Source organism: Rhipicephalus sanguineus, chromosome 2, assembly GCF_013339695.2.
Source record: "Rhipicephalus sanguineus isolate Rsan-2018 chromosome 2, BIME_Rsan_1.4, whole genome shotgun sequence".
NCBI lineage: Eukaryota > Metazoa > Arthropoda > Arachnida > Ixodida > Ixodidae > Rhipicephalus > Rhipicephalus sanguineus.
The window spans coordinates 224,308,818-224,331,806 of record NC_051177.1 but is presented as its reverse complement, the minus strand read 5'-3'; the positions used below and the strand labels follow the sequence as shown (position 1 = coordinate 224,331,806).

The 22,989-nt window shown below is 45.6% G+C and overlaps 1 long non-coding RNA gene across 2 annotated transcripts; it reads right to left on the bottom strand.

The window, feature by feature from the left end:
* Positions 1-22: 22 nt before the first annotated feature.
* Positions 23-20,837, bottom strand: LOC119384122 (uncharacterized). 2 transcript variants are annotated; one of them, XR_005181864.2, is made up of 3 exons: positions 20,602-20,837; positions 17,346-17,476; positions 23-129 (listed from the first exon to the last, which is right to left on the bottom strand). It is a non-coding gene; the product is annotated as an uncharacterized LOC119384122 (long non-coding RNA). The 2 variants fall into 2 exon arrangements; XR_005181863.2 differs by lacking the exon at positions 23-129 and adding an exon at positions 9,945-10,132.
* Between the last annotated feature and the right edge of the window lie 2,152 nt (positions 20,838-22,989).

The following is a 22,989-nucleotide window of genomic DNA, read 5'->3' as shown; positions in this document are numbered from 1 at the left end:
TGAATCTTTGTTGTTGCTTGGAGGTAGACTTCATGCTTCTCTCCCAGCAGCCCAGCTCTCTTCTCTTTCTATTATGTATTACTTTTCTTTGATTTATGCTTCAATGACCAACGTATGCATGCTCACTCCCTGCGTGTGAAGGAGAAATGCACCGGTGTTGAAACAGCATAAAAGGATGTGAAAGGTTAAAGGACCCCTGACAGGTGAAATTTTAGTTTGTGACTTTTTTTTACTGTAACTTGTAGCCTTGTGTCTGGCGATGCTGAAATTTAGTGAGGCATAAGCGCTCTGACATATCGTATAATTAATGCTAGTGTCGGTAATTCTGGCCACTTTTAGCTTCATTTTGAAACACCCGCCTCAAGTCATAAGAAACTACTGCCCCACAGCGGGGAAGCACCTAAGACATTGTGTGCTAAAGGTTTGGTGACATTGATAGCGCAGTTTTCAAATCGGGGGGCCCCGTGCGCGATAAAGTATGAAACGATGTGGGTGCTTCGGTATGAGTTAAGCCGGTTAAGTGCGTGTCCCCTCAGGAAAATTTAAAGCATTCCTGGCTTAAGCAGCCAAAACCAACCTGTGGGCAGCCCGACAACTGAGGGAGAGGGACGAGAAACAATAGCCTCGGTCGGGTGCCAGTTGTGGTATTGTGTGTGACCTGCCCATCTTTTGCGACGTCAACAGTACTGGCTTTTCTTGTGGAACGTCACACGGGGCCTTCATCTACGCCATATTAGTGGATATGTCGCGAAGTGTTGCCAACTCGGATGAGCACTCTCACTCACTTTAAAACCAAATTAAAATATCTTGACGGTAACGTTTGCCACTAATAATCGGCCAGAAGTGCCCACGTGTGCAGGACAATCAAACAACACAAACATCTCGAGGTTTGATTTTGGTGTCAGGGGCCCTTTAAAGGGAACTAAAAGTATGCAGAACAAGCACAGACACCCAGTGTGTGTGTGCATTCCATTCCTTCCTCTTGAGTAAGACTGAAATCTTGACTGTCTCAAATGAAATAATTTCACTCTTCACACTCTGCAATTATTAGCTTAAAATTTGAAACTATGAAACAAAAAGGGGGCGCCAACCAGTCTAAACAGAATGTTTATGACGTTTGGACTTCCAATGGAAGCCTTGTTCACAATGAATACATCCTAAGTGGTTTGTTTTATTTAGAAGATGAAACGTCATAAACATTTTGTTTGGACTGGTCTGCGTCTCTTTTTTATTTCAAATGTACCCTCCTAGCCAGACTGGATTTCGCCATGATCCCGACTTCAAATGTCATTTAACGTACCAAGTAAGTGCTCACTCAACAGCAACATCTTGTGTTGACAACTGTGTAGAAGACTAGGAGTGGTGCTGTCATCATTAGGATCTATTCAGTGTGTTCTAATAAAGGAAGATGTCGATGGAGGGCTTCACCATGGGGACAGCGGCTCATCCTTTTTTCTTCATTGTGTTTTTCTCCATAATACATTGAGAGCCAATCTTTGTGATTGAGAGACTTGGCACAGAAAGCTAGGGCTATTTCTGAAGCATAGTAGCTCGTAATGTTTTAATTGTCATAATCTTTCACAAGTGGCAAAATCGATTTTCTTAAGAGTGGGACCTTTTATCTTTGTTTTCGCAATCACAAGTTGATTAATGAAAAAGAAAGTTCAAAATCGAATTTTTGAACTTCGCGCCGAACCCCACTACCGGGCAGTCAGCATGACGTCACTAATCGATTTTATTATTATTTTTTAAATCTGCGGCTGGTTTCTGCAGATCATAATGTTACGAAGCCTCAGCGAGAGTGGAAAAGCTCAAGACTGATCTTTGTTCCACACCTTTAGGTCAGCCAAATAGCCCAGAAGTATGTTACACAGTAATAAATTTTTCCCATGGAGAAAAAATTACACCATCTCCCGCTAAAGGGGACCATGAGGCGATGCGAAGCCGGAGCACTAGCACGATCGCGTTTCGTTGGCGTTCGTTGGGCATGCTACCGACCTCGCGTCGTGGAACGCGAAGAGGGACGCTACGCGCGTCGTATCTTCCATCTAGCCCAGCCGTTAATTCTCACAGGGCGAGCGGGGAACGCGGTCGACAGGCGGGCGAGAGGGGGGCAGCGTAGGAGAGGAGGGGGAAGGGGAGGGGACGCGCATGCGCTCGAGGTCATCGCGGCGTTGCGCAGGAGAGAATTTCGGCATGTCTAGCCCGCGTTTCAGTGGAAGAGTGGAAAGGGAGAGGGGGAGGGGAAGTGGAGAGAGGAAGGGGAGAGGGAAAGTGGAGAGGGGAGGGAGGGGAGATGGGAGAGGAGAGGGAAAGTGGAGAGGGGAAGGGGAGAGGGAAAGTGGAAAGGGGAAGGGGAAAGAGAAAGTGGAGAGGGGAAAGGGAGAGTGGAGAGGAGGTGTGTGGAGAGGGTATGCGCATGCGCAGTAAGGGTGGTCACGCCGCACACCACCACCACCACCACCACCGGATTGAGCTCCGCCTTAAGATACTTCGCATCTAAAGGTTTTCTATTTTATGCATTGGCGCCCGCAAATGACGGCTCGATTGAAGGCGATTTCGGTTTCGGTTGGATGGATGGATGGATGGATGTATACGGCTGTGCCCTTTAGATCGGGCGGCGGCTCACGCCACCTAGCCATAAAGTTAAGTACTATCACTATGTATTGAAGGATTGCAATTCACTCGTGCCTTGATTGTAGCCACCAATCGGTTAGCCTCCTCCTGGTTATTTCTACTCGTTTAAAGTCTATTTTGCCTTCACTGTCCCTAAACCCCAATGCTTTGAAATATTCCGCGCCATTATCTTGGGCTGTAGGGTGAAGCCCTTTACAGAACATTATCAAATGTTCAGCCGTTTCCTCCTCCTCTCCACACGCACTACATAACGTGTCTGTGCCTTCGTATTTGGCTCGGTACGTTTTGGTCCGCAATACTCCCGTCCTGGCCTCAAACAGCAGAGAACTACCCCGAGAATTATCGTAGATTTTTTCTTTTGCAATTTCCTGCTTGAAAGTTCGGTAGGTCTCCAGTGATGATTTCGTAAGCATCCCCATTTTCCACATGTCCCTCTCTGTTTCCTTCACCTTCTTCTTAACCGATGTTTCCTTTTGGCTTGGTATTCTGCTGTTGTCTAAATACTTGCTTGACAATTTTCGAGTTCGCTTCCTCCATTTAGTATCAACATTCTTCATGTACAAGTAGCTGAAAACTTTCCTAGCCCAACGCTCCTCTCCCATTTTTCTCAATCGCTCCTTCTATCTTGCTGCTAGCCTCCCTGCCCTCGAACGATGTCCATCCCATGTCACCCTGTACCCCCTGATTTGGGGTATTCCCGTGTGCTCCCAAAGCAAGCCTACCTATGCCACGTTGTTTAATTTCCAATCTTGCTTGAACCTCTGATCTCATGCACAAGACCGCATTGCCGAACGTCAAACCTGGGACCATTACCCCTTTCCAAATCCCTCTCACAACGTCATACCTATTGTAGTTCCACAGTGCCCTATTTTTCATTACAGCTGCATTCCTGTTGCCCTTAGTCATTACGTATCTTTCGTGCTCCCTTAGGTACTCATCCCCGTTGTTTATCCATACGCCCAGATATTTGTATTTATCCACTATCTCCAGCGTGACTTCCTGTATCTTATGCTCACTGCCTTCATTATCATTAAGAATCATGATTGCCGATTTTTCCCTACTGAACTTCAAATTTAACCTATCTCCTTCATTACCGCAGATGTCTATCAATCCCTGCAGATCTTCCTTGTTGTCGGCCATTAATACTATATCATCTGCATACATCAATGCCGGTAATGACTGTTCAACGTGTTTTCCTTGCTTGGCAAAAGAGAGGCTGAAGCCGAGTCCACTCCCCTCTAATTTAGCTTCTAATCCTTGTAGATACAGCATAAATAACAGAGGTGACAAGGGACACCCCTGTCGAAGCCCGCGTTGTATCTCTATAGGTTCGGATACCTGTTGTTCCCATTTTATAACTACCCTGTTACTTTTATAGATGTCCTTTAAAAGATTAGTTATTCCATCTTCCACATCAAGTGTGTCCAGTATTCTCCACAAGTCTTCCTGAATCACACTATCGTAAGCTCCCTTGATATCTAGAAATGCCAGCCACAGGGGCCTGTGTTCTTTTTCCGCTATTTCAATACACTGCGTCAATGAGAACAGATTATCCTCCAACCTCCTTCGTTTACGGAACCCATTTTGTAGTTCCCCCAGCACCCCCTCATTCTCCACCCATGTCTGTAGTCTTTCCTTTACGATCTGCATCACCAGCCTGTAAACTACTGATGTCACTGTTATAGGACGGTAGTTGTTTATATCAGCCTTGTCTCCCTTTCCTTTATAGATCATGCTCATCCGGCTTAGTTTCCACCCATGGGGGGCTTCACCATCCATTATTGCTTTGCTCGTTGCTTCTCTTAATGTTTGCTTAGAGTTTGGACCTAATTTCTTTATTAGCATAATTGGGATGCCGTCAGGGCCTGTTGATGTGCTATTAGGAACCCTCTTCTCTGCCCTTTCCCACTCTCGTTGTCCCAGTGGAGCCACTGCGCTAATTGGTCTATCCTCATCCGTTCGGGTGCATGCATCGCTTCCTTGTTTAAATTTTTCTGTCATCATTGTTCTTATAAATTCCATTGCCTCATCCCCTTCTGGCCTAACCCCTTGAACTGTAGTTATAAACATTTGTTCCATGCTTGTCTTATTAAAGACGATAGTCTTTCTTGGGGAACTTAAACGCAGAAATTTTGGTCTGTCTTTCTGTCTGTCTTTCTGTCTGTCCTTCTGTCTGTCTTTCTGTTTGTCGGCACGTCCCTCGATTCAGCCACTCGGCCAAAGTTGAACCACTTGCCCAAGGGCCAGCCATCGTGAACGGCTGACTAGGTTCATACTTGTGTACATTGTTGATCAAAAAGCAAACATTACGCATATCTGAGGCGCAACATCACTAGATAAGTATTAGGCGGTGTGTTCCTTTAACAGAAAATACATAGATACGCAATTTTAAAGACCTTGATGCTATGCGTTTAACGTTGAGACAGTAACGCGTTTATTAAAAGATTGCCACAGCTGAAGCGATCAGCGGTCCAAGCCGAGCAAGCGCGAGCGCCAACAACAACCGTCTTCGTCGTCTTCTTTCGCAGGCGTTCTTGTCTGCGCCCTACCATGTTACAAATCACTCCCCCGCGGAAAAGGAGCCATCCTGGCGACCTAAGGAACAGGTACAACTGGTGGGTCATAATGCGGCTTCAGTCGATCGACGTGAACAGTCTCGCGGCCGCGACGACGGCGGTCCTTAGATGATTGAACAGGCTCAATCATATAGTTAACTGGGGATGCTTGACGTAGGACGCGGTAGGGGCCTTCGTACATAGGCAGTAGCTTTGTGGAAAGGCCAGGAGCGGAGGAGGGAACGCGAAGCGACACCAACGTTCCAGGCGAATACGACTGAGGAGGCAGGTTTTCGTCGTGACGGTCCCTGTGGCCCTACTCGCCCTACAATGTTACAACCCTAGTTTCTTAGGTGCGCTGAAAATGCGACTGCGCTGAAACTTGTCTTCCTCCGTGCCCTCTGCACAAGCTCATGTTGTGTTTCGGTTTCGGTTCAGTATGGCATTGTACGAATGAATGGGCGCCGCTCTGGCATTCCTGTTTTACCCAGGCGATGTGTAAGTAAGAGAGTTTGTGGAGAGTACTCGTTGAGCGCGGGCGTTCCTTCTCCTTCGGCGCATCGCGCCAAACAGCGTGTTCAGGCTGGCCGGCGTCCCCACCGGTCGCGTTGGTCACCGCCAGTCTTCGCCTGCCGCTGCGCCGGGACTACCAGCCCGCAACACAGCACTCGTGTTTCCCGACGTATTGCCAGATGGCGTCCATATCTCACGCAGCGCCTCTTCTATCGTCTTTAGACGACATTTGCAGCGAAGCACGCAGATACGCGGCCAATTTTTACTCAGAGAATTGAGATGGTTCCAAAACTTTGCAGCTGCCTTTCTATCCTTTTTGTTTACTTCCGCCATCCATTGGGCCCCCTTTCTTCTAATCTTTTCATTGATCAGATTGGAAGCTTCCCTTCTGCAGCTCAAAAAGTTGCCCCATTTTCTTTCGACATCATCTTCCGGTTCACCCCTCTGTTTAGCATGCCTGTGTTCTCTGGAGGCTTCCTGACGTCTTACTATGGCTCTCTTAACTTCCTCATCCCACCAGCTCTTGGGTTTGTGTCTCCTTTTCCCGGTTGATTTGGCTCGTACCTTAGCAAGCTCCAACACAAACAGTCTAGTTAGATTTGTGTACGTCCACACTGTTTTAGTATCCTCGGTGATTACTTTCTCAATCTCTTTAGTTGCTATTTCTATTTGCCTTTCTGAATAAATATTACCCTGTGGTTGCTCATATTGCCTCCTTCCTATTTTCATTTCTCTTCCAAAACTCAGCTTGATACGTTTGTGATCACTACCCAAGCTTCTGGAACCATATTCATCTATGTTCATCACCCTTAGCCTATCATACATCCTATGTGACATCAGTGCGTAATCTATCGTCGACTGCAGCCTTCCCACCTCCCATGTTATCTGCCCTTCGCACTTCTTGGTACTGTTGCAAATGATTAAATCATGCCTTTCACACATATCCAGCAGCATTCTGCCGGTTGGGTCAGTATATCCATCCATATCTTCTATGTGCGCATTCATATCTCCTAATATAATTATCTCGCACTCTTCTCCTAGTTCATCAATGTCCACCTGTTTCCTGCAGCAAGTGTCATGGCGACTTCCTGTTTACCTTTCTGGCTCCAACGCGTGCTTTCAACTTCCAAACTTCTGCGCTGTTCTCCGTGACATTGTGACATCTATATGGATTTATACGTGGTGATCATATCTAGTACCATCCGGAACATCAAGCATCAATATTTGATACGCGACACTTTGCCTACTGGTCGTCAGCAGGTAAGCAAAACGCCACTGCATCCTGCACAAGCTTGCGCGGCCCGCGTGGTAACGCGAATATGTAGTGCTTCTACGGCTACCGCTGTCCTTGCATTTGGGAATAACGCTTTTCTGCTTTATTATCGCGTTAACTATAGCGACCAAAGCCTGCGTCTTTAATGGGGAAGAACGTGAGCTGAGCATACACGGACTTTAGAGAACTAGACGACGCATGTTTTCTGTTCTCGTTCTACACATGTCCTCAGTTCTCGATCGATTCCGACGATCTAGCGCAATTTTCTGTCCGGATTTTTAAAACTATAACGCATTCTTTCTTCCGCGTGGTCACAAATTGACACCACGTGGAAACAAATGAGATTGTTTGTACGAGTGAAATTGCTCCCCAAGAAAAGGTGGGCAGAAATATGGGCTTCAGAGCAGTGTGCATAGATTGCAATATTTAAAGTATAAAGACGATTTATACAACCTGCTGTCACATGGAACTGGCAACACAGCATTTGTGCAGAATCGTCTATCGTTTCAGGGTATCATTAAGTTCTATCGCTCATCCTTTATAAATTAAATGCGGCCGCCGTGGCCGGGATTCGATCCCGCGCTCTTTGGGTAAGCAGTCGAGCACCATAACCACACCACCGTGGCACGTCTCTCTGATGGGGCCCTTCCAGGGTTGCCACTCACTTTCGAGTAAATGTCGCCAAATAACGAGCAAAAAGTCGCCAAAAGTCGCCATTTTTTTTACAAACCTCGCCAAAAAAGTCGCCATTCTAGATATGTGCGTCATACCTAGTAATAAATATTTCCTCTCACGTGTAGCCCCATAGAATACAGTATACCATCCAAGACCCTTAAGTTATATTGACGTTTCTCAATGCCAGTCTTATCGCCCGCTTCACCATGGGAGTGCATGGTGCTGCTTCTCCGACTAGCCGCAAGATGTGCGTGGTGGCGCAAGGGTGAATGAATGAAACGCTCATGATATCCTTCCATCCCTGTCCGCTCGTTTCAAAGGTAAAAGTGTCGTAAACCTTGGGCGAAAACCTTGAAAGCGTTGTTTGTAGACAGCTTTACGTACCCTTATATGAATTAAAAGAATTATAAAAGGTTTATTGAAGGTAACACGACAGAAGTCTTACAGGAACCGATCATTGTGAGTCTTACACGTTTTCAGTGTGAACTAATATGATACCGGACGCTACCGACCCTTTCTTACAGTCACTTATATCTACACGCGTCAAGCCGATGCGTTATTAATGAACAGATAGGCAATGTAAAATGTTGTATAGCAATTGTTGTCATTGCACACGCTCACCGAGAACAGTGGAAAATGCCTCAATAAATATTTTTTATTGCACAAATAGCCGCGTATCCTTCTCTCTTCGCTATTCCAAAACAGTCTTTACCAGCTGAATTGGGGGTACTGCAACGGTGAATAAGTCGCCAAGCTATTCAGAACAGTTGGAGCTTTGGCGGAACAAATGGTCGGAACACGCGGCCAACCCGTCGCCTAGCCCCTTCAGAAGCGAAACTTTAGAGAAGCTTAAAGCGCCGAAAGCTATTAACTTATAGTCAAACACTCCCCCCTCGCGGTTTACATTTTGCTAGAACATCTCTGGGGGACGTTCCCGTACCTCCTGCCTCTAGATGAATTGAGGAGATACACACGAGTTACAGGACGGACATACGGAATGACGCGTAATGTGCACACTCTACTCTTAGGTCTAAAACCAAGAAAAATACAGTGAATGTTGCCGGTCATTCGTTGCGAAGACACTGAGCTTAGGATGTATAACTCAGTGGAGACCTAAGCCGAAAATCGCAAAAATTCGCCATGTCGCCATTCATAATTTTAGGTCGCCACGGGCCCCTCAAATTCGCCAATTTGGCGAAAAGTAGCCACCATTGGCAACCCTGGGCCCTTCCATGCCAAACGTCCCCGACATTGCACTCGTACTTCTCAAGATTCTGTTCTAAGAAATTGTGGGCAAGCTTTTTAGTGCAATATTCGACCTCTTTCATGACAGAATCATTGCAAGAAAATTTTTTTCTCTGTCCTTAGGAGGGATGTGAACGTTGCCATAGTGGTTGCTAGAAAAGGAATGGTGCTTTCTTGTTGCCTCTCATTGTCGTCCGCTATTCTCTCTCGCGATATGTTTTGTGGTGAAGCAAAACGGTGAGTCTGCGTCCATTCTGACAATTTTTAAAAAATTCTACAAAGTATATCAACACAATACAATAACACCATATGCCAGATAGTTGCCAGTAAGTGTGTCAAAAAAGTATGGAGGTCAATCACCGAGAAGTTTCAAAGAATAAGGAGTGAAAACATAGAAAAATGTATAAGTGGGGGTGTCGCACCACCCATATACACACAAATGCGAATATACCACATCAAAGTCCAAGTGCCAAATTGCCAGACAAACCTTCTTTTTTTTCTCAATTCAATTCTACCAAAGACAGCATCTGAATAGAACCACCTCCTCGCCTTTGTCGCCAATAACTGAGACCATTAATCTTTTCAAGCTGCCATGCATAACATTGTGTAATGTACATGTATTAACAACTCTCCTCTGTAACACTGGCATTGAAAGTAAGTTAAATAAATGACTCGTGTTCAGGCACATGCAGTTTGGTGATGCAGTCAAATTAAAATTGGGTACTTACACTTGTTTGGAAAGGTATACAAAGGAAATTCGTTTCGGGAAGTTTAATTATAGTGATTTTTGTTTTAAGTGAGAAAATTTATGTTGAGCATCTGCCGCGTCCTTGGACGTCAGCGCATAAGTCCGCTTCACTGTGCTGCGTGCTTCCTTGGGGCAAAGGAAAGATGCAGCGGCCACACGAGTGGTAAGATCGTATGCTGCTTTGTGTATTTCCATGTTTTCATAAGCATTCATCGGCTTTCTGCAGTGCTACCGATCCACCATGTTTCAGATGGTTTGTTCAGAAATATACTGTTACAGTATAATAAAAGTACATAAACACTGGGGATACACTTTTTATTCTTTTTTGCAGCTCCCATAAAGGTGATTCGCACAGATCATGGCTTGAAGCCGTCTGCTGCTTCAGTTTCTTACGCTTGGATCTTCAGCAAAGGTGAACTTTGCTCGGGAGATTGCGGCGCCGATCGAGCGCACAAATATTCCGCAGGTCGTCCTTTGGCTGCATCCCTTGGAAGCACATAAAATAAGCATCGTGAATGATGAGTCTACTGCTTCCTTGTCATACTTTAGGTGGAGAGCCCGTAAAAAAAAAAGAGTGATAAATATCTAAAAGGACGGTGCCACCTTACAATTACGGTGCTGAAGTGAGTGCCAACAAATGCTGCACTTAAGTGCAAGGCTCATTCTTAAAAGGTGTTAAGGGCCGGTTACACTCTTAAGTCAAAAGCTAAGTATAAAGTTTGTTCTTGAATGTGGCAGTTAGTGATGAGAAAAAAAAAAAAAAAACTGGGGGCAGCTACGCACTATGGCACGAAGACTGAGGAAACAAAGCTAGTGGTGTTCCCCTCCTCACCCTCTTCCCTTTCCACCTCTTGCTATAATGTACTATATAAGAATATGCTATGATGAAACAAGCGCGATATGTACGAAGACACAGAAAGGACACAGGACGAAAGCACTCCGTCCTGTGTCCTTTCTGTGTCTTCGTACATATCGCGCTTGTTTCATCATGAACCTATACCAACACGCCCAACTGGCAGTCATCCTAAAAAGAATATGCTATGCTTCCCCATCTCCCCTCCTCCTCACACTCACTTCTGTTTCCCTTCCCTTTCCCATACTATTGGGCACGAAGCCCACCACTTGAAAAGCTGGCGCCACCGTCAGCGTGACAGATAGGCAGGATCAGCAGCAGCGTTGTCTGCTTAGGGAGCACCTACATGTGCTGAAAACAAAATTTTAGAATACCACCTGTGCTGTAATTTTGATTAAATGAGGAGTTCTCCCGTTTCGGATGAGCACTTGACAACACTTGAAAGCACAGAAATATGAAAACGTGAGCTTGGGCATGTTGGTATTACATCTTAACACCTATAGCGCACAGAAAGGACAGGAACACAGAGTTATGGCGCGGACACAGCGCTAGCAGACATAGCGCTGTGTCTGCGTCGTACTTCTGTGTTCCTGTCTTTTCTGTGCGCTATAGGTGTTAAGAAGCAATATGTAATCCCTGTCTTTGAAGGGTTCTTATATGATAGGCCAGTACTCGGTGCCACAGTGCAGGATGCACGCAACGGAGCCCTGTGCCAGCTTTCACACATGTCCACCGGGTAAAAAGCTGAGTGAAGGTTGGATTGTGAAACTTAAAAATGGTACATGATCTCACACTGCCATAGGTTGGCAAACTCACTCATGAGTCGACTCACTTGGAGAGTCTGGCTGCGTAATACAAGGGCTGTCCGTAAAGTAAGGTTCGCAGTAATTTTTCACAATAAAAAACATGATTATTGGCATTAAATAATACATGTTTGGAAAGCTCAGACTTCCCCCTATTTTTCAACATAATCACCGTGGAGATCAATGCATTTTTGCATGTGGTGTACCATCTTATTTATGCCTACATCGTAGAACTCTACTGCCATGCCACGTAGATAGCTTAAAACCTCTTCTTTAAGCTCCTCTTCAGTTCTGAAATGAATCACATCCAGGTATTTCTTCAATTCTGGGAAGAGATGGTAGTCACTTGGGGCTAAGTCTGGGCTGTAGGGCGGGTGAGTGACAGTATCCCATCCACATTTGTTGATGAGATCAATCGTTACACAGGCAATGTGCGGACGAGCGTTGTCCTGATGGAAACGCACTCCCTTCGTGAGTACGCCTCTCCTCTTGTTTTGAATCGCGCGGCGAAGGTTCTCCAGTGTCTCACAGTAGCGGTTCGCATTGATTGTTGTACCAGCGGGCATGAATTCGCACAACAATAATCCCTCCTGTCTCAAAAAACACTCGCCATCACTTTGCCGGCAGACAGTCTGTTTGAACTTTCGCGGCTTCGGCGACTCTGGATGTTTCCACTGGTGTCGTGTAGTGGACCCAGGTCCACTACACGACCCCAGAGACAATGAAGTCCAAGAATTTCTCGTCATCGGTTTCGTAGGCCTGAAGAAATTCGCAGGCTGCTTCAACACGTCTCCATTTATGGTTTTCTGTAAGCATCCCCGGACCTACCTTGCAGAAACCTCTGCATACCCTAAATGGTCTGTCAAAATTTTGTCAATGCAGGTCTTGCTGACATCGGGGATCGTCTCGCAGAGCTCCCGAACCGTCACCCTTCGATCTTTCAGCATTGTTTGCTTCCACTTTCGCAATTGTTTCGTCCGAAACCGATGGGCGTCCAGAACGCTGTTCGTCATGGACGTCTGCACGTCCGTCTGAATTTTCCGCACCATTTGCACACATGTTGAATGCTCATACACTTTTCCGTAGACAATTGGGAATGAATGTCCACCGGCGCAGTGTTTTTTGCACACAAAAAATGAATCGCAGAGCGTAATTCGCACCTGACGGAAGAAGCGAGTGGGAGCTCCATTTCTAATGGCTGCCAAGCCTGAGTGTCGCAGACATCTCGCCGGAAGCGGAGACTACGAGAGGGAAACCACGCTGCGTGACAGAGACACTGAATCCAGCGCAGCTGTGTGTTTGTGACTGCAGCTCCTTGGGAACCTTATTTGACAGAACACCCTCATATTTTGGCAAGATTATGTCCGAGTCAGTGCAGCTGAGGAAAATTTCAGTGAGTCTGAGTCCGAGTGAGACCGCCTCCGAAATCTCTGCGAATGAATCTGCTCGTGCCTTGCGTTGAAAAGGTCGTGCAACTGACTTCGACGTTGTAATGAGTGACCCGTCGACCGGGTGGACGAACGATTTGACGCGGCTGCTGCGCCGAGGCGGACGCATAACCCCTCCAACTCGGAATTCAGTAACCGGTAACGAGGAATATCGCTCGTCAGAGCTGAAAGCTGCTGACGGAAAGTTACGTCCATGTAACTGTAGCAGCATCGCCTATGAAGAACACAACGGTGACCGGCCTGCAAAACGAGGTGGACGCGCGAGACTGGAAGTCTCAAGCGGCCAGTGCCGAGCACTTTCGCGTACTCTGTCCCGCATACAACAAGTGCAACGCTGTAGAGGCTACCCTACTGAAAATTCCCTATATATACAGGACCCATACATATGATGTTATTGGATACAGGTCGTATAGGGGATACGGCTTTATAGGTGATACAGGTGTATAGGTGATACAGGTATACAGGTTTATAGGTGATACAGGTTTATAGGTGATATAGGTTGTATAGGTGATATAGATCGTATAGGTGATACAGGTAGGTTGATTATATGGGTGTTACAGGTGATATGGGTAACATGGGCCGAATCAGCGATTTGGGTCACAAATGACGTGCAGCAAAAGAACATATTGATAAAAACATGCCAGTTTATGAAGCGTGTAATAAAAGCAAATATGTGCAGCAATTCAAGCTGTAATGATATCTCGCAGCAGTCTAATTATAAGAATGTAAGAATTCACTGTTGCACTTACATATATACTTGAAGAAAAACGATCAGGCAAGAATATTTGGTAACTGATTATTTATTTTAATCTTTAAGCATCTCCGCAATAAAACGGCACCATACACGCACAGGCACAGTGATGCAGATGCTGTGATTTCTTCATTGTGTAAGCTGCAGCGGACCTTCAGTGTTCTGTAAAGTGTTCAAGTCAAAATGGAAAACACAGATCTGTTAACATCTCTATTTATTTTTACGAAAACTCCAATAGGGACGAATGCCATCATTTAGTTGGCGTAGCGCCTGTTTCCGAATAACCAGGGCAAGGCCTGCCTGTAAGAAATACAAAAAAAAGAGAGAAAATCTTGTCATAAAAAATAAAATAGCTAGAAGAGGACGGTTTAATAATGTAAACCACAATAGTTACGTAGTTGCATACTGATACAACATCCAACGCACAATACTTTTTTTCAGTTTTCATGACTTGCGAGTAGAACGTACGAAGGCAGTGAAAATGATAAGCTTACCTTCAAAGATAATCAACAGAGGCGCGTTGTTTGGAGATCCAGCAAATACAGAAAATGTTGATGGCACATCATGGTGACGGTATCTGTCTCTGCAGCTTTGCAGAAGGGAAGCTGCGATGGAGTCTTGCATGTAGGCTGAGGTGTCCATTTTTCCGCAGGAAAGTTGCGATGCTGGGTCTGGTGAACAACCGTTCCGCCGAAACAAACTTCCATGCACGGCCACAATTGCAGCACATGAGCGAAGTATGTTCTTCACTCTTTCGCTGATAGCCTGTGCACATCGCGGTACTCGATGTCCACGAAATCAGAGCAAGAGAGATCGCAAGTGACGAACACGTCCGCACTCGTGACGCTGGTGAGCAATTCTGAAGAAGAAAGTGCGGCGCGGAGGGATACACAACAAGAACTAAAGTGACCGTCAGAAATTTACACTGGTGTAACTGCCAATAAATTCTGCGAAGCTTATTTGTGAACTATCAAGTTTTCATGGCGCAATATTAGCACCCTATAAAATACAAATTGATCTTTTCTCGCGTTATTTTCTTGATCGCAACAGTAGACGGGCCTCCTTGCACCTGTGCAGCGAAAGTCGGCGACGTGCGTTCTCAGAATTCTTCGCCCCTCATGGTCTCGCCACGTGCAAAGACTACCGCCCGCGACTTACCAGACAGGCGAGTTTCGGAACAATAGGGCGCGCCTTTTCCCCCCACGGGGGAGAGCAGCTTAAAAATGCACGACCGTTGAAAGACGCGTTCGTCGAATCCGCATTTTTTTCGCCTAAGCCGGCTACCACGACGTGTTTTATCCCCATTTTTATCGTACTTCTCATGAATAAATAGTAATAAAATAATAATAATAAAGACACTGCCTGTCAAAGCATTGAATACACATTGCGATAAACATTGAATCAAGGGTATTTTTGCTAATTTTTGAAGGCAGCATTTTAGCGCATCGTTGAAGCAAATGCACGTGTCGCACTTGGCCGCGACCCGATCCGTCTACACAGTTCAGAAACACGTGCGCCGCACAGTCAGTGCCTGAAAGCATATGCTTGCACGCAGTTTTATGTAATACAATGCTGCTCCACTGAGTGCTGTAACTGTATCCTCAAGTTTGGTTTATGCCTAATTCAGGACCCTTATTAACGAACGTGTCTTACAGAAAAACGTAAAAATATGCGTAAGAGAAAACTGCAGCCAATAGTGGTGCTGGCCATATGACACACACACACACACACACACACACACACACACACACACCATAAGTTGTGTGAATTCTACCCCAGAAGCTAATGTAGGTGTCAACATCCCTCATTGAGAGCGCTCAATACTAGGTCAATTAAATGTGTAGTGACCGCGGGTCAATTAAAACTTTCTTAATGTATGTCAATTAAAAATAAAATGAGTGAGAGTCAACTGAATATTTCAAACCTAATGTCAATTCAATGTTTATTGAGGGCACTCATTAGAAGCTGCCGTTTAATTGACCAGCTATTGAGTCAAAAAGGCCTCGGTTCGGGGTCAATTGACACGCAAAGTGCATTTTTGTAAGGGGTGCGCGTGCAAAAAGATATTGTAAGAGGTGTAGATGAAAGCGGATGATTATGTGCTGCACTGCCACTTGTCAAGATAAAAAAAAGCCAGCTGGTTCGAGAGCTAGATTGAGATGAAAGGGACTTTGAAAGATAACATTGAGAATTAAGTGCTGTCCTGCCACGTATAAAGATAAAAAGGCGAACTATTGATCAGGAAGAGATTGTGAGAGGTTTGAATGAGAACGGATGAAAGAAAACAACTCCTGTGTTGATCCTATATGCCGCCATATAGGTCCTGGCCGGCCCTATTTGTATCCTATAACCGCCATATGGGTCCTCTGGAGGTCCTATTTGAGTCCTATATACCGCCATATCGGTCCTCTGTAGGTCCTACTTGCATCCTATATACCGCCATATGGGTCCTGTTTAGGTCCCATTTGGATCCTGTTTGGATCCTATATACCCCCACACGGTCCTATACAATTCCTATATTTAGTCCTGTAGGTCCTGTATAAAACCATACGGATCCTGTATGAAACCATATAGGTTGTTTTCAGTAGGGTAGCGATACTTCGAAAAACAAAAATGTGTTTGCGCTAACAAATAGTTCAATGTCTTTACCGCCAGACTGTGATTTATTTTTCAGGCTGAGTAATACATGATTTGTGCCCTAATTAGAAACAAACAAACTCCGTTATGCGGCTTTTAATGTGCTGTTTCACATCACCTGACGTTTCGTTGTTTCAGTATTTCATTTGTAGCCGGTCGCGATGCCTCACACACAGGCTCGTGCTCGGCTCACACGAGCATTCACAACCGCGAAAACTAAAGAAAGCGGACACGCGGATTTATACATTTTGCTCACCGAACAACTTGCACAGCTTCAACAGCGGTGCGCTTGATGTGTGAAACTGAGTGTAGTCAGGTCCGCTGAGGTACCACAACAACTTGGCTGCGAGCAGCGGCCTTCCATTTGGCAAAATACACTGTATGTACTTATTATGTCGGTGGCTTGGCGTCATTGCTGCCCGCGCTATCATGTCCCGACTCCACCGGCTACATCAACAAGACTGCGAGTTTCATTCCGCACGCTTCGTGGCCCTGAACCGCGCCGCCAGCAACATACTTCCCATTTTCCTGCAAAGCTGGCAATGTCGGAATTCTAGGTCGCCAACGTCAAGTATGGAAGCCACTGCAACGCGCTTTATGCGTCATCCATCGCAGGGACGAGCATTTTACATAAAAATCCACAGCATGCCTGCACGGCCTAGCATTTCCACGACTATAATGACATTGACACATGCACTGTGCATAGATATGTGACACGTGTGTTTGCTTACATCGCTCTGTTGCACATACCTTTCCGTTCTCGTCGCGGTAGCCTAGTTGGTGACACAACGGAAAACAGCACCTTCCAACCATCTTTAGCAACACATTTCCAGCATAATTCACAACATGCGGGCTGGCTGCCATGCTAACGAAACGCCGCGCACCGGCAATCGCAGTAGGTAGTCAACCTAGTCGCAGTGTCATCTGCTGCGGCGCCCTAAACATGGTGGCTTGGAGTTGTTCGCGTGAAGGGCGCTATGAAAACTGTCTATACAGCAGAGGAATGAGCAATTATGATCGAGTTAAACAGAGTGACTGTTGATATGAGGCTGCTAGAAACCTGCTTTCACTTGTGGAGCTGATGTTCGGCCCTCATTTTCTGTGTTTGGTGCATGAAGACTTAAGATTGTGTTTTGTTCTGTCTAGCACATCTGAACAACCTTGTACCAGTGCATGCACGTGGCCCTGTTAACATGAGAGTGTTCACCTTTGCAGCTCGCAGATGATGGTGCAAGGAGAATGCCAATATCTTTGTTATTGTACATTTCAAAACAATTCTTCAACATATAATTCCCGTCCAGAAGTGTTACGTCCTTTAGTCATCCTACTGTGTTGCTCCTGAAATGCCAATAAAAAGCACAATGTGAAAATCTGCTTTGGTTTCTCTATTTAAAGACATTATTCAGAGTGCATGCCCAGACTCTAAAACATATTGACCAAGCATATTCACTGAACCAAGTGTGCAATGTGTCCAAGAACAAATAACTTCCAAGATTAGCAACATTTCAGTCCATAATCAGAATAAGCATTCCAACTATTTCTCAAGGTCATGATTTAAAATCATGTTTTGCGTCAAATTTGACAATAGCAGCATGCTTGGGCACAAAGTGCATGTTGATGTTGGGCAGCAGCTTGTTATGCGCAGTTTTTAGCAAATCTTTAACATTCATTTTTATGCACGTGGCTTTCAGTGACAATGGCCATACGTAGTAGTGTAATAGGGTTTATTGGAGAACAACGGATGCCCCACAGCGGTGGGGCTGCAGATGTTTACAGCCAGCCACTTTTGTAATGTGCAGAATGCTGAAGCGAGCCAATACATTTGTTTTCTCAACAAGGCCTGTGCATTGATTGATTGTGCCACTTAAAGGTCCCCTGACAACGCAACTTCAAAGCCAAAATCTTTTGTGTTACATTCTCCCGCACATATAGGCACCTCAAACCATGTATTACTGGTGAACGTAGTCTTAAACACATTTTAATATGGTTTCAAAGTAAGCGCAAGTGCCCAAATTGGTGACAACTTGTGACCTCATAATCAGTATCATGCATTTAGTGGCTGCTCAGGCCACGGCCGCTGGATAAAAAGCTTTTTATCCAGCGGCCGTGCTCAGGCTCACTGATAATTCACCTGTTCTACGAGTATAGTCGACGTCAATGACAAGTTTGCAGGGCACACTGGCTGCTTACGCCAGTGGTATTTTAAACATTGCAAGAAATAAACAAACATTCAAATAATGGTGAGGATTTTTTCATTCCTGAGGGGGACTATGAAACAGGTGCCCTGCCGGCAGCTGTCCTTTAGTAAACAAAATTCGGCAGAAGCACCCTCGTCAAGTCACCTGCTCAAGAAACTCAACCACCTGAACGGAATGGAGTCACTATTAACACTTTACTTATTCTCATGCTGGTAATAAACTGCTTGTATCTAAAAAAAAAGATTTGGAAAAGTTTACAAAGGCAAACATTTCCAAGTCACTGGTATACGTGTAAGGTGATTATGACAGCGTACAGCTTCATATTTGTTGTGTGACTGTCAGCTGATATCGTGGAATATCTCTGCTAGGAACACAATGGTGAAGTTGCTAAAAGAAGTTTGCCACCTAAACATACGGAATGAAAATACTGCTTATGGAGATTACACGCAGCAGTCTATAATGCAACGTGTTACTGCTGCTGGTCCTGGAACAACTGTAACATAAGCATTACAACAGCTGTAACTTGCAACAGTATAGTCACGGAACTTTCGGTTGGCAGCGAGCATTCTGTGTTGACATGGGCTGCGTGACAGTGTTTATCACGAAATTTTTTTTTCTCTGACACCATTGATGCCCTAGCTGAGTTGTGTGCCACAAATATAGCAAGTGGTGACTTGTAAAGCTTGTAAGGCATCTGGTGAGCAGAGTTGCTTCAGCTCATCACTGCAGTGAGCATCGGGCTCTCGCTATCCACTCAACCTTCAAAATTGGATAGCACGAAATCGAACAGGTCCTGTGCATCTGTCCGATTTCGCGCTATCCAATTTCGAAGATTATGAACCAACTAGCCCGGCAAGATATTTTGTTTGTTATCCACCCAACGCCTGCAGGATCCACGTGTCTGCAGCTCTAGCTTCATCCCTGAAGACACAATCACTTTGCCCGAGTTGAGGCTGATCAGCGATCGCTCTCATATACTTTTTGTTTGTTTGTCTGCATGCTTTTGGAGCAGATCTCAACCACTCCACACACTTAGTCTCTGTTGCCTGACGGCACACGCTCAATGGAGCTTGACCTGTCGAGTGCGCTGCAGTCGCCAGCGACGGTTGGCTGTTTTGACAAGTTGAGGAGGCAAAGCAGGGTTGAGGAGTGTGTCACTATAATTGCTTGCAGCTGCCTGGATACGCAGTGCGTGACTTAATTCATGGTGCGAATGATTTGATGATGATGAAGCCTAAATTCTTACAAAATTTCAAAATCAGTTTCAGGGTCCCTTCAAAGTCAAGTGTACTTGGCTCTTATCCTATTCGAAATTACCTTTGTGAATATTTTGTACAATGATGAGGCTGACATGTCTAGTTTAGTTTCAGAGTATACGTTGTTGGGCTAGTTGGTTCATAATCTTCAAAATTGGCTAGCGCGAAAATGGACAAGGACTGAAAAGGTCCTGTACATCAGTGTTCCTTCTCAGTCCTTGTCCATTTTCGCGCTAGCCAATTTTGAAGAGTAGTTTAGTTTCTTTCATGTCTTCCTTTTTTGTATTAGTAAAACATTAGTGTTTTACCAACTCTCTGTTACATTCGAATGTTTGCATCTTGCCGTGTGACCGTGGTATTTGTATGGCGTCACTCTCTGCGTACCTTTGCAAAAGACGGCGGCCGAGTGAACCGCTTGGGCACTCCAGACAAGTGTGATTCAGACTGTAAGACATGTTTCGGTACAAAAAACTAGTACAAGTAATTGCGAAGTTAAACGAAACATCGCCCAGCGCACCGTTAGAATAAAATGCTAAGTCGCTTCTTTAGCTGTTTCTTGTTTATAAGTACCAGGTTTTCAAACGTCCCAGTCGCCAAACATGATTATTCATTACCGCAGTACAAAGAATCTAAGAACTTGCCTAGGATTAACGACAAGTGAATGCCCTTACTAGTTGATGAAATATCAGTAGCAGTTATTACTTACGCAAAGCCGAACATTGGACGAGTTGGTGCAAATTAACCATGTCCAACTGTAGCGACTGTAGTGCATGAAAACACACGATCGGTTCTTTCGCAGCAAATTATTTTCTGCTCGCGCAGCGATCGTGGATGAGCCTCTTGTGCCGCAGTTCGAAATGTTTATCACGCTCCGAACCCACAACGTAAGAACGGCAGCATAGCTATACTATCACACTTTGATATGTAACCGGTACGCCGGCACTTGTGGCTATTACTCGCGACAGAGACTAGCGGAGCAAAACTCGAAGTAACAGAGATCGCTACTTACTTGTTGTGGCAAAGCAGCGCATTGCAGCATCTTCGCTCTGCTTCGCCCTCGACGTCCGTCAATCAAGCAAAGGCGGTCACGACAAAGTCGCTACGGGACACCCGTTCACGGACTACGCTGTCGAAACGAAAGCTGCACGACTCGCGGTCATTGTCGTCGGTACAGAGACGAGAGACGAACGCGCGATCCCGTGCACACGTGGAACACAGCCGACACCGGTCGGGGGAAGCGGCGAAGCGGCTTTCCAAAAGGCACTGACTACGGTGACGGGGCCCGTCAGCGCAGTACCGTCGTAAAAGTGACGGGGCCCGTCACCTTAGTGTAAATTGTAATAGTGACGGGGCCCGTCATAATAGCGACGTATTTATAGCGACGGGCCCCGTCATCGTAAAGCAGTGACTACCAGGGGCGTAGCCAGAAATTTTTTTCGGGGGGGGGGGGGGGGTTCAACCATACTTTATGTATGTTCGTGCGTGCGTTTGTATGTGTGCGTGCCTGTATACGTAAGCAAAACTGAAAAATTTCGGGGGGGGGGGGGGTTTGAACCCCCCCAACCCCCCACTTGGCTACGCCCCTGGTGACTACGGTGACGGGGCCCGTCAGCACAGTACCATCGTAAAAGGGACGGGGCCCCTTTACCGTCCTCGTCGTGTGGCGTTCGGGGCGTAGTAGTTACTTGTGTGAGGCAATAAAGAAGAAAAAAAAGCGTTCATGGCGTAGTTGGTGGGCGCGCTCTCCATGAAGTGTTAGGGCTGCAGGTCGTCAGTTCGATTCCTCCCGTTTTTTCTTCCTTTTTTTTCAGGTTATGCGTCAACATCAACGTTACTGCTCTCACGGAGTCGTAACTTTTTCGTTCATGTCTGCGGCGGTTAGACAGCCCTAGAGTCACTGTATATGCTACCTTTAGGTAGCATATACAGTAACTCTAGACAGCCCTAGCGTTCGGATGATGCGTTGTTCCTATTTGTGCGAATATTCGAGCAATTCGAATATTCGAACGAATATTACAGTATTCGAATTCGCTTCGAAACGAATTTAAATTCTAGGAAATTTCAAAGTATTCGAAATGAACGAATAGACATATATAAACCGCATGTAACTCCCTGTAAAGGTGGTTTCACTGCAGTGAAGGTGTGCTATACCGTGAACACACCTTTCCAAGAGAAATCCGCACTGCCGCGAAGCCCCACTTCAAGGTTAAATGAACATGCAGTAAAACCTTGTTAATTCAGAGTCACTGGGACTGTGACAAATTTAATTAAGCGGGTTTTCGAATTAACCAAACATACAAAAGGCGGGATGCAAGGAATTTTGTATTACTGGAAGTAAGCAGAGGTGGTCGTTTGCTGTGCCTGCTAGTTTGCGGTTACAAGGGTTTTTTCCAGCAATACTTGGTCCGAATTTTGCCGCTAAACCGGGGAAACGGCGGGCCTCGCTGAGGCCAGTGCAAGAAAAAAAAGAAAGAGGAAAAAAAAAAAAAACGGTCTCGTGGTCAACTGAAATGCGCGCCTGTGAAAAAGACGTGCTTCGCTGCAACACAGTGGTGACACACGGGCAGCATGTCACCTGCTCCTCGCAGCGTCAGTGCGTCATGATGCGGCCATTAGCCCATTCTTTCTGGTAAAATAAAGAATGTAATAATGACCAGTGTGACGGAATTCGCGATGTGTTCTGGGTGGAAAAAGAGGATCATTGAAGCTTTCAACTGAGTTTTCGAAGTAGGCGTTGCGGGCAAGTACTCCGCCAGCAGTGCAAGTGTGCAAATTGCCGGAACAACCGCCAATCGGAGGTTCACACACATCACGAATTCCGTCAGACCGCCCTTTATTAATTTCTCTATTTTCCTTGAAAGAATGGGTAAATCATGCCGCACTGAGGTTGAGAGAAGCATTCGTCATGCTGCCCGCGTGTCACCGCTGTGTTGCAGTGAAGCACGTCTTCTTTTCCGCAGGCGCACATTTCAGTTGACCACGAGACCGCCTTTTGTTTTGTTTTTTTCTTGCGCTGGCAGCAGCGAGGCTGGGATGCTTCACTTGTCACTCATTAGTATCGCTACATTGCATTGCCTTGTGGCTCCTAAGGGCCATCGTTTCTGCGGATTTGCGGCTAAATCGGGATCGGGAATTGGCACATGGCACCCAAAGTTTTTTAATTAACCGGGCTGTATGGTACTCACCGCCGCTTCAAATTATCCACTCAAATTTACATTGCAAAATACAGGGCCATAGAAATCCTTCTAATTATGCGGGATTTCGAAAGAAAAGTTCGAATTAATGAGGTTTTAACTGTATTACCCTCACATCGATTCGTCATTCTTTAAGTTTAAAAGCTTGTTATGCCGGCTTATATGCTCTAAATATAGTAAATTTTAATTAACATATTTTATAT